Consider the following 11,515-nt stretch of genomic DNA (forward strand, 5'->3'; position numbering starts at 1 on the left):
CCACATACTATCTGATCCCATTTTTTTTAATGACATGTCCAGAATAAGCACACACATATATATAAACATTATTTATTTGTCATTTTAGGGAATGGGATTTGGGAGGGATGACAATAGCTGAAAATGGGTTCAGAGTTTCTTTTTAGGGTACTAAATGGCTTGAAATTAGATAGTGGTAGTTTCTTCACAATTCTGTGACTAAACCACTGGACCATGACTTAATAAGGTGAATTTAACAGTATATAAATTATTTTTTCTTGTTTATTTTTTGTTGTTGTTGTTAAAGTAAAGCATGAAACCAGGTGATTTATAGAGAGCACCATTTTAGCTCTGAAGACCAACTGCAAAACCAAGCAGTTGATCAGGGCTTCTCGCTGCATCTTCATGGGGTGGGGGCTAGAAAAGACAAATGAGAAAGGGACAAATGCTGTGCAGAGGAGCAGGGGAGAACAACACCATTCCCATAGCCTTTTTAATTTTATTTCATTTTTAACTGTATTTGACAGCAGAGAGACCAAGAGAAGAGTCAGATATTTAGAGAGAACTTGCTCTGCTGACTCACTCCACAAATGCCCACATGGTCAGACTTGGGCCAGACCAGTGCTGGGAGCTGAGAACTCAATCCATGTCTCCCGTGTGGGTGGCAGGAACCCGGTGACTTGAGTCATTACCACTGCCGCCCACAGTCTACAGTAGGAGGAGACTGGCTGGCATCAGGAGTCGGAGCTGGGAATCAAACCAGATACTACAACATAGGATGCAGGTAATTTAATGTCTAGGCTAAATAATTCCCGCAACCCAATGGCATCTTTTCACAATGTTTTTATCCATTCATCAGCAGAAACCTCAACACTTAACCTCCCAGAGGGTCCTACCTCCCAACACAACTACAATGAAGATTAAGTTTGCAACTTTGGGGGACTTCTTTAGACCACAGCACTATCTTGCTCAGGAAATAAAATACATTTTAATAGATAATCATGGGACATGGTAGTATATAATAATTCAGATCTAAAGGGTTCTGTCATTACTCGGTTACTAGCAGTTTATCCTAAGATCTGGTAAGACATACAATAGACCTACATCAGCTAAACTTAGCAAAAATCAACAAACAAGTTGCTCTGTTTCCAAGGACTAATATAAGTGGTACTGGTTACTACCATTAGGGGTTCTATAATACGACAACAATATGTGTTGTTGTTGGCAAAGTTCACTGGACTTTAGCTGCCAACAGAAGGAGTTTGACAGTTCTGAAAAATAACAACATAAGACATTCAAATTTCCAACAAGCTTTTAAATTGGGACATTTGAGTCTTTCTGTTAGGCATGGAATACATGGTATTTAAAGCTTTCTTCTTGAAATCAGGCACCCTTTTTTTTTTATTAAAACATTACTATTACTTTAGAATAATAAAGTAAAACCTAAAAGCAAGTTTTCTAATTCATTAAACCACTCCATCCTTAGCATATGGCAGTCTGGACGATGTGGAAATAAAATCTGCCTCTTGTTTCTGATGAAACTCTTTCAGAAGTGTCAACTTTTACCACCTTAACAATGGCACAAGGGAACTTCTGGAAACCTGTTCAGATCAGATTTGCCCTGTGTTGGCCATATACACCACACTCAATTTTGCCATATATAAAATGAAACTCCCCACCTATCCCATAGAGTTATTATGAGTATTTAATAAAATAATGTCTATAAAGCATCCACGCAACAGCAGGCAGTCACTAACTGTTCATGCCTTTCAAGTTGCTCTTGACAAGGTAAAATAAAGATCACAAATGATGCAAACTTCAAAAATTAAAGGGTAACATTATCCAAATACTAAAAGTAAAACAACCCTTATTTTCTAAAAGCACCAAACTCATAATCTGAAGTAAGTAAATTACAATGATCTTGATGATAAGACAGAAGATACTATAGGGAAAAATAAACTGACTCTGCACTAATTACGGGGCATTATCTAATGGTTTTATTAGGAAACAACTGAGAATCCAGTTGGCAAAATACTATGTATAATTTCAATTAAATATCTCTCTCCATAAGCCAACAATAACTTCACATTTGGCTGTATTTGCAGCATCAGAATTTTCTAATGGAAGGCTTCATAATGAATCTTAGTCATAGCATTTGAGAGCTGAAGGGGGAAAAGCCATGGCAAGGTGCCAGCAAAATACTTTTAGTCCTTTGAGACTAGACTATGCATGATTCTTACACAAAGATTTAAAACTACTTCATTGCTTAATGCAGAAAAAGGGACACCAGATACACATGTAGATCTATGTTTGAAACGTCAAGTAACCCAAGGGCATTATTTTTAAAAAAATTATTTTAACAGTGGATTACATATTCACATGGTTCCAAAAGCCAAAAATAATCTCAGGGACTCAGTAAAAGTCTGCCTCCCACAGTGCTCTATCTACCCAGTTCTCCTTCATCTTAGGAGAAACCTTGTTAATTTCAGATGTATCTTTCCAGAGTCTATTCACACAGACAAGCAAAGCAAAGATTCAGTCTTATTTTTTATCTTGTCTTTCTACACAGACATAGCATTTTGCGTGCAATGTCCTGCATTCCACAGGCAAATTTTTAGACCCAAAATGTCCAATAAAAACAATAAGTAATTTCAATGTGACAGTAAGTTTATTTCTACACTTAAATGGACTTCTAAAAAGATGAACAGAAATAAATGATGTTAATATTACTTGGGAGGGAGAAGAAATACAGAAATCTAAAGGGAACACAGGGTTCATGCTGTGTGGCACTGCCAGTTAAGACTGTCAACAATGTCAGCATCCCAGATGCACTGGTTGAAAACTCATTTGCTCCACTTCTGATCCAGCTTTCTGTTGATGCACCTGGGAAATCAATGGAGGAAGACCCAAGTGCTTCAGCCCCTGTACCCACTTGGGATAAGCAGATGAAGCTCCCAGATCCTGACCTAGCCCTGGCTGTTGCAGCTGTTTCATTTAGGGAGTGAACCAGCAGATGGAAGATCTCTCTCTGTATCTCTTCCTCTCTAACTTTGCCTTTCAAGTAAACAAATAAATCTTCAAAAATAAAAAATAAAGAGGAGACAAAAATGAGCATAGCCTTATAAATCTTAAAAACTCCCTCTCTTTAAAACATTGAACTGTCTTATCTTTCATTAATAATAATAATAATGAAATATAGCAGGTGTTTAGCCTCACAAATAAGGTGTCAGTTAATGTGCAGGAATTTGATAAAGCAGATTTACATCGCTGCTTGGGATGCCCACATCCCATAAGAGAGGGCCAGGTTCAAGTCCCTGCTGTACTGCTTCTGATTAAGCTTCCTAATAATGTGCATTCCAGGAGACAGCAGATGATACTCAGGCAATGAGTCCCCATCACCTCAATGGAAAACCTGAATGGAGGCTCTTGGCTTTAGCCTGGACCAGTCCTGGATATGCAGACATTTGAGAGGTAGTCCACAAAATAAAAAATCTCTCTCTCCTTCTCTCCCTCTCTCCTCTCTCCCTCTTTCTCTTCTTCCCTATCTCTCTCCTTCCTCCCCTTTCTCTCTCTCTCCCTGCCTTTCAGATAAAACCAAAGTTTAAAGAAAAAGAACAGGATGCCATTTAACCTGTGTCCCATATTTGAGTATCTGAGTTCAAGCTTCAAGCCCTAGCTCCTGATTCAGGCCTCTATCCAACACTGACCCAGGGATGTGGCAGTAATGGTTCAAACAACTGCTTCCTGACACTCACACGGAAGACCTGGACTGCATTTCCAATTGGTGGGCATCTGGGGAATGAACTAGAAGATGGGAGTGCTCTTCTCCATGCCCCCTACCTCTCTTCCTCTCAAATAAATATTAATAAGAAAATCAGAAAGGAGAGAGTTGTGCTTGTACCAGAACTGAACTGTCAGCTCTGCACAGCTTTAATTACAAAAAAAAAAAAAATTGGTGGGTCCAGTGCTCAGTGTTTCATTTAATTAAAAAAAATAACCGTAAGGTTAATTCTGTTTGCAAGCAATGATTCTAGATCAAATGAATAATGCAGCACTTTTATGTTTAAACCATCATGAATTTTGCAAGTTGTTGAGAGACTGCTGGAAAACATCTTTTTGATACTGTTTCCATGAGTACTTAGGAAAAAGTAGACCTTTACTGTCAGTGTAGCTGAAGTAGCTATTCTCTTGGTACAAAGCTCCTTCCAACTGCTGACACACGCACCTTTCCAGGTGAGCCATCTGGCCTGAGTATCAACCTCCCCAGCAGAGGCCTGCCTGCTCTTTACTGCCCAATGGTTTCAGGCAATCCCAGTTCTCACCGTGTACATCTTTACAGGTCAAACTCTGGAAGGAAAAGGTTTGAAATCTTGACACACTACTTCTCAAAGACTGCTCATCTTTGGCCTAAGACTGTCATCTTAGTCTGATTTGATTGAAAACAAAAACGAGGTTTTTAAGGCATATTTAAAACACTGGATGGAATTTCCAAAAAGAAAAGTGGTCATAACTGACAGTTACCTTTGGAGACTGAAACACTCAATTCAACTTACAACATGCTGTCATCTTCAATAGAGGGAAAAAGAGAGGTGTCGTCATGGCTAGGCCAAACACCCACTCCTGTGCCCCATATCTTATATCAAAGTATCTGGGTTCAATACCCAGCTCCAGCTCCTGATGCCAGCTCACTGCTGCAACAGATCCTAGTACACAGAAATGACACTTCAAGCAACTGGTTCCTACCACCACTTGGGAGGCTTGGATTCAGTTCCCCATTACTGGTTTGATCCCTGGCCCAGCCAGGAACCATCAAAGGCTTCCAGGAAGTAAACTAGTAAATGGGAGTATTATCTTTCTCTTTCTTCCACTCTCTCTCCTTTCTCTGATTCTCTCTGTCCCCCTTTCTCCTTCCCTTTCAAGTAGACTTAAAAGAACACACACACACAAACAGTACTGAGCAATGGGCTGAACAAAAATATTATAAATCATATTAATTTTCACAGTTTATGCCAATGCTTACAGCAAAACAGCTTATTTAGAGAAAAGAAGATGGGTGGGGACCTCTGTGAGTACGTCAAAAAGAATTACTGGGTATTCCCAAGGGCTCTGAAGGTTGAGACCAGTAGTTCTTCATAATGTCTACCTTTCCTCCCAAACTAAAAGGTTTCCTTTTCCTTATTAAAGGCCTGGGCTTAAATGTATCTCTATGATGAGGATTTTTTTTTCCCTTTTTGGCTTAAGACAAAAGGGAAGAGAGGGCATAAAGAATTTTCCTTGATTCAAGAGCTGAAAAAGAAAAAAAACCAAGATTTTTTGTTTGTTTTCACTTTTGTTTTTTAAAAAATTGAAATCTCAAAAACAATGGAAGGTAAAAAGGACATGGAAGGCAAGTATGGGCTGTGCTTTGTACACATGAACCATGGGAGAAGAAAAGGAGATACAGGGCTGTTAGTAGGGGCAGATGTTATTTGGGAAAACTAGTGATATTAACACGTACAGCAGGACTGTTTACATGAAACTGAAAGTCTTACTAACCCTAAGGAATCCAATAATAGGCTAGTAAACTTTAAGGTCATCTAGTTCCACCTGCAGGGACAACAGTTGCTAAACCAATAACTTATCCTTAGAATATTTTTTTTAATTTATTATTTTTTTTTAATTGGAAAGGCAGATATACAGAGAGGAGAGACAGAGAGGAAGATCTTCCGTCCGATGAGTCACTCCCCAAGTGGCTGCAATGGCTGGAGCTGAGCCAATCCAAAGCCAGGAGCCTCTTCCAGGTCTCCCACTGGGTGCAGGGTCCCAGGGCTTTGGCCATCCTCCACTGCTTTCCCAGGACACAAGCAGGGAGCTGGATGGAAAGCAGGCCCGTCGGGATTAGAACCGCCACCCATATGGGATCCCAGCGCATGCAAGGGGAGGACTTAAGCTGCTAGGCTACTGTGCCAGGCTCCTTAGAATATTTTTTAAATGTATTTCTCCTTAGATATTTCAAAATATCTCAAATTCAGTTTACCCACTACACTGCTATGCCACAAGGTCAGTTCCTGCTAATCTAATTTCTTATTCTTAACAAACTAAACTTTCAAAATTATTATTTTATTACTATCTTAATTACATGTATCTATAGGGTAATGATTTTACACATATAAGCAAAATATGATAAAATCACGTTGATATTTTCATCCAATTAAAATTGTTTTTTATTTGTCCTCTATTTTATTTTTTCCTTTTTTTTCTCTCTTTTATTTTTAATTTAATGAAATAATTCCATGGGCTCTGGGATTTCCTCTATCCCTTCCTATATTCCCTCCCCCCAACTTGCTTCCCCCATATTATTACAATAATAGTATAGTACTTTACAGGCAGTCATAAGTCCATGATTCTGTTATTTAACTGGGTCCTGACATTGCTGGTATAGACAATGGCAGACAGTCCCTGCTGTTCTAATTTCAAACTGAACTTCAGAGCAGATCCTTTTTCCTTTATTCAAGTCAACTGGTTGTGCTTGTCCTTTAGTGAAAATAATTAATTAATTATATTAAAATATTCTCATTTAAAAAAATCTTGCATTTTAGATGTCTTTAAAACACAAATACTGACTCAGTTATGGGATATGTACTTCACGTTGATCTGGATAGATTTGTCAGTCTATCTACATACCTTCATCTGGTCCATTTTATGAGTACTATTACAAATTTCCAAGAGGGTTAGCCAGGATTAAGATATGGCTTGTGGCCAGGAAATACAGTAAAATAACTGGTTCACAGGTGCATAGAATTATGACATTGGTTAGCTATCTAAGAACTGATTCTTTAGCAAAGTAAGCCTATAGGAGGAAATGTTTTTAGTTACAATAAAAATATTGTGCAAATAAAAGTCTAGATAGATATTCTGTAAAATCTTAATACTCAGTAGGCTTACTGATGATTCTTATTTTCTCCTATTATTTTTCTATGAAAGGATTTATTGTGGTGATTTAATTATACCTAAGTGATACAAAAAATTGACCATATAGTAACTGAAATAATAGAAAATAATCAACTAGGTGGCCAGTGCTGTGATATAGCACGCTAAATCTCTGCACATGATGTGCCGGCATCCCATATGAGCACCAGTTCTTGTCCTGGCTGTTCCACTTCTAACCTATCTCCCTGCTGATAGCCTAGGAAAGCAACGTTGGACGGCTCAAGTCTTTGGATCCTGCACCAAGGGAGGGAACCCAGAGGAAGCTCCTGATCTGACTGGCAGATTTTGCAGAATGAGAGGCAGAGATCTTCCATCGACTGGTTTACTCCGAAGTGGCTATAATGGCCAGAGCTGTGCCAATCCAAGCCAGGAGCTTCTTCCAGGTCTCCCACATGGGTAAAGAGGCCCAAGGACTTGGGCCATCCTCCTCTGCTCACCTAGGCCACAAGCAGGGAGTTGAATGGAAAGTGGAGCAGCCAGGACACGAACTGGCACCCAATTGGGATGGTGGCACGACAGGCAGAGGATCAGCTTGCTATGTCACTGTACCATACTGTCCTCCCCGGTCCCAATTTTGATCTTGCATATTAAAAGAGCTTTGTGCAGTGGCAATATTGTAGCCAATGAGGTTTATCTGAGGCATGACTATTACTAATTGAATATGAAAAGAATAGGGCTACAGAATAGTGGACAAATTTTTAGGATTTATGCAAAACAGGAAAGGATCTAAAAACTGAAGAAGGGCACAATTACTGCATCCTGGCCTAATCCCCTTTAAAAGCCATCTGGTTCAGCTTCAGATAGAAGACAGCATATTACTGGCCAGTGAACTGTGTTGGTCTTCCACATCTGATTTCCACTTTGTCTTCCTCTATAACAACAATGAAATAGACACTAGCATTAGCTTTAAAAGACTAACAGGAATGACAAAACGTGGAACTGTTTTATTCCAGATTCACTAGTTTCTCTGTGAAATGGGAGAGAGAAAAGTGAAAGGAGAATAAAGTTTCCACCAAAAGGAATGGAAATGGTAAAAGAAAACAGAGTCACCAGGTCGCCTCAAATACTGTGGGAGCCGCTTCAGTCGGGAATAACACGTTATATAATTTGAGTTTCATGAATCAGCAGTTTAGTCAGTAATTTACATGAATTTAAAAAGAGAGAGAAAAAAAAGATGAAGACTGAAAAAGGTGAAGTGGCTTTAAAAACAAGGCAGGTTTGCAAAAGTGTTTTCGTCAAACCCCACACAGAAAAACTGCTGGCAGGCAGATTGTCTGCCTTCTCTGAGGGCTCCACCACCTAACAGCCCTTGGGGAAAAGCCAGCCCACCTTTCATTCTCCCCAGCAGCCCTCCTCAAGTCTTCCCATGAAGACCATATTTTCCCCTCTAATTAAAGGCATACTTTAGAGTACAGAGAAGTATGTTCAAAGCCTTTAAATGTTTGAAAATCATTCTTTCTTTTTGAGATTTATTTATTTTTATTGGAAAGTTAGATATACAGAGAGGAGGAGAGACAGAGAAGAACATCTTCCATTCATTGATTCACTCCCAAGTGGCCAGAACAGCCAGAGCTGAACTGATCCAAAGCCAGGAGCCAGGAGCCTCTTTCAGGTCTCCCACATGGGTGCAGGGTCCCATGGCTTTGGGTCATCCTCCACTGCTTTCCCAAGTCATAAGCAGGTAGTTGGATGGGAAGCAGGGCCACCAGGATTAGAACCGGCGCCCATATGGGATCCTGGCACGTGCAATGCAAGCACTTTAGCCATTAGGCTACCGTCTTGGCCCAATCATTCTATTTTTTTAAAGACCCCTTCCTAACAAAGAATTTGCAACATTTCCAAAAGACCACGTAGTAGTGGCAGATATTTTTTAAAAATCCAATACCTATAATCATTGCATTTTGATCATAAATCTGAATAATTTATAGGAAAGCCATCATGACAAACATTAACACCACCATGTGTCCAATCTAAACTCTCTCTCAAAATCATAGAAAAGAAAAGGTAAGATCGTCTACAAGAGGGAAAAAGCTATTTTCTTTATTAAAACTCAGGGAAGATAAATCTTAAAAATGCATCCAAAGGACATTCTTGTCTCTCTCATAGGAAAGGTGTTGTATTAGATGCTGTTTGAAATAAGACAGCCTATAAATCTTGGAAGCACGCATCACTTAGGAGGCTAGGTTAACAGGTCTGTTTGGAAAAAGCAAGTTTTTCATGGCACAAATGTCTATGGCAGGTCTGAGCACTCCAGGCACAAGTGACACACCTACAGCCGTCAAGGGCTGCCTCTCCCTGGCTGTGCAACCTTGACTGATGTACTGTGACACTGCTCTCACTTTCTTCACCTGTAAAAACAGGCACAAATGCCGCAGGAAGACTCTGTGAGAAGCAGAGGAGTCTGTTGGGAAGCACCCTGTATCCATGAGAGGGTTAGGTGTCACCTGCCTGCACTGAACTCCTGAACGCCACTAATACCTGTTGGGCTAAAAAACCTAGCAGAGGAAAGCAAAGCTTCCTGATTCCAGGCAATTCACACCTATTAAATCAGGCATATTGCCTCATTTCATCACCTCCCGGGTGACTAAGTTTAAATCTCTTCATAGCAAGACAGGAAGGGAGAAAGCCAGCATGATGTTGTGATTTGGACCTGCCATTTACAACCATACTGACAAGCACCTGGTCCATCTTCATGAGTCACCACTTCAGGTCTCTATCAATGTGGCTACACTGCCCTTTAGAAGCGGACACTTTTCTCTGCAGAAGTAGTGTCTACATCTGCAAATCACAAAATGTACATCTGCAAGGCTGATCCCATAACGCAGTCAGCAACAACAAACAGTAGTAAAATTACAGTACGTTCCTATTTGTGATGCATTACAAAAATATTCCATTTTGTAGAACATCTTCAGGGTCCAAATGGACCTTTAAAAATCTAACATGTAAATCTAACAGAGATGTCGTAAGACTTGCCCAAGAAATTAGGAACAAAGCTCCTTTCAAAAATGACATGAGGTTCCACACAGTGGCAGCGGAGGAAAAGGCGGAAGTTCAGAGGTAACTGCCGGGTACAACAGCAGACAAGGGAGACCGTCTTACAGAAGCCAGGAGGGATCCGGCCCCAGACCTGCCTCGAACAGGTCACATTTCCAGAACTCCAGACTTCCTTCCCCCAGGGACCGCAGGGGTGGCAGCTTATGGGAATGGTGGCCAAGGGAGCCAGAAGGCACATCCAGTGCTAAAATGTACCCGAGACGTTCTCTAATGTCCCTGAAGCTCTGGCAGTAAATTGCAGGGAACTGAAGTAGAGACGGTAGCTGAACAGCCAGAACCGCTATCATTTATTATTTTGAGTTAAGAATTTATTTACAAAGCACTTCGAAAAAGTCCAGTAAGAGCTGAGTATCTGGTAAATAACAAAGACACTTACCAGATTGGGGAAACGCTCAACCCAGTGAGAAGGGAGAAAATTAAAACATACGGCAGTCTATTTTTTACCTTGACAACGGTTTTGAAATTGCAGGGCTCTGTATTTAGTCTTGCATGTCAAGTGCACCCTATATAGTCTCTTGGGCAGAATTGAAATCTTACTTGTGGTTCAGAAACCATCGTGCAAATTCAGGTGAAACCGTGTAAGTTTCAATAGGCAAATCTATTTTTTTTTCTTTCCAAGTAACCACCAGTGAAAATAAAATCTCAAAGCGCTTCCCCGTGACACACACTAATCCTAAAGCTGAGAATTTCCAGAGCCGGATTCACGTGAAATGGTTTGGAGAACTCGAAGCAAGGCAGTCAAGTCTCGCCCTGCTGGTCGACTGACAACAGGTTAAGGATCCCGACGCCCGGCATTTCGCGGCCGCAGGTGACCCACACCCACTTCAGACAGGGTCTCCCACCCTTCCGCGTGCCCTGCTCCTCTAGGTCCTGAGACCGTGCGCGCGTCCACACTGTCCATTCACCGACACCACTCGGCCGATTAGGACTCGCCACGCAAAAGCTGAATTCACCTCAAGAAAACAAAAGACCACAAACTCTCCGGGAGTCGGGAGGCTCTGAGGCTTCCCGAGGACGACGCGGGAAAGTCACGTTTGCTCCCAAAGGAGGCGGCAGACGAGGCCCCGACGGCCCTCGCTCCGCCCCTTTCCCCCTGCCCCGGGGTTCCGACTGCGGCCTCCACGCCGCGCCGACCCTCCCGCCCGTGCCCGCACCTACCCGGCGCCGCGGTGCTGCCTCCCGGCGCGGCGGGCGCGGAGCCGAGCGCGCTGGCTCTTCCTCCTTCCCCACAGGGCCGCCGGGCGCCGGCGTTTCCTCCCTGACGCGTCACGGCCGCCGGCAGCTCCTCCCGCGGAGTGCGCGGGACTACTGAGGAGAACCCGGTGGCCAGCAGGGCTCCGAGGGAGGCGGGGAGTGAGGGAGCGTTGAGTGCCCGGGACCCGCGGGCTGGCAGCGGCCCGCACCACGCGAGGGGCTGCCGGCTGCGCGCCCCCAGCTCAGGCCCGCACCCCCGGCCCGGAAACCAGCCCTGGCTTTTCTCTTCCCTGAGGATCCCGCCAAAGGCCTGGCCGCC

The 11,515-nt window shown here is 42.2% G+C and overlaps 1 protein-coding gene and 1 pseudogene across 2 annotated transcripts in view; one reads left to right on the forward strand and one right to left on the reverse strand.

The window, feature by feature from the left end:
• The window catches only part of LOC121165829 (serine/threonine-protein kinase Sgk3), a 131,467-nt gene extending 120,171 nt beyond the window's left edge, over window positions 1-11,296 (reverse strand). For both annotated transcript variants that reach the window (XM_040994789.1, XM_040994798.1), the window contains exon 1: window positions 11,161-11,296. The gene's annotated coding sequence lies outside the window, so the exon portion shown is untranslated. The remainder of the gene's footprint in view (window positions 1-11,160) is intronic.
• Window positions 7,543-7,663, forward strand: LOC121166745 (annotated as a pseudogene).
• Window positions 11,297-11,515: the final 219 nt, after the last annotated feature.

The sequence above is a fragment of the Ochotona curzoniae genome, unplaced genomic scaffold, assembly GCF_017591425.1.
Source record: "Ochotona curzoniae isolate NIBS_2020 unplaced genomic scaffold, NIBS_Ocur_1.0 contig_1071, whole genome shotgun sequence".
NCBI classification, from domain to species: Eukaryota; Metazoa; Chordata; class Mammalia; order Lagomorpha; family Ochotonidae; genus Ochotona; species Ochotona curzoniae.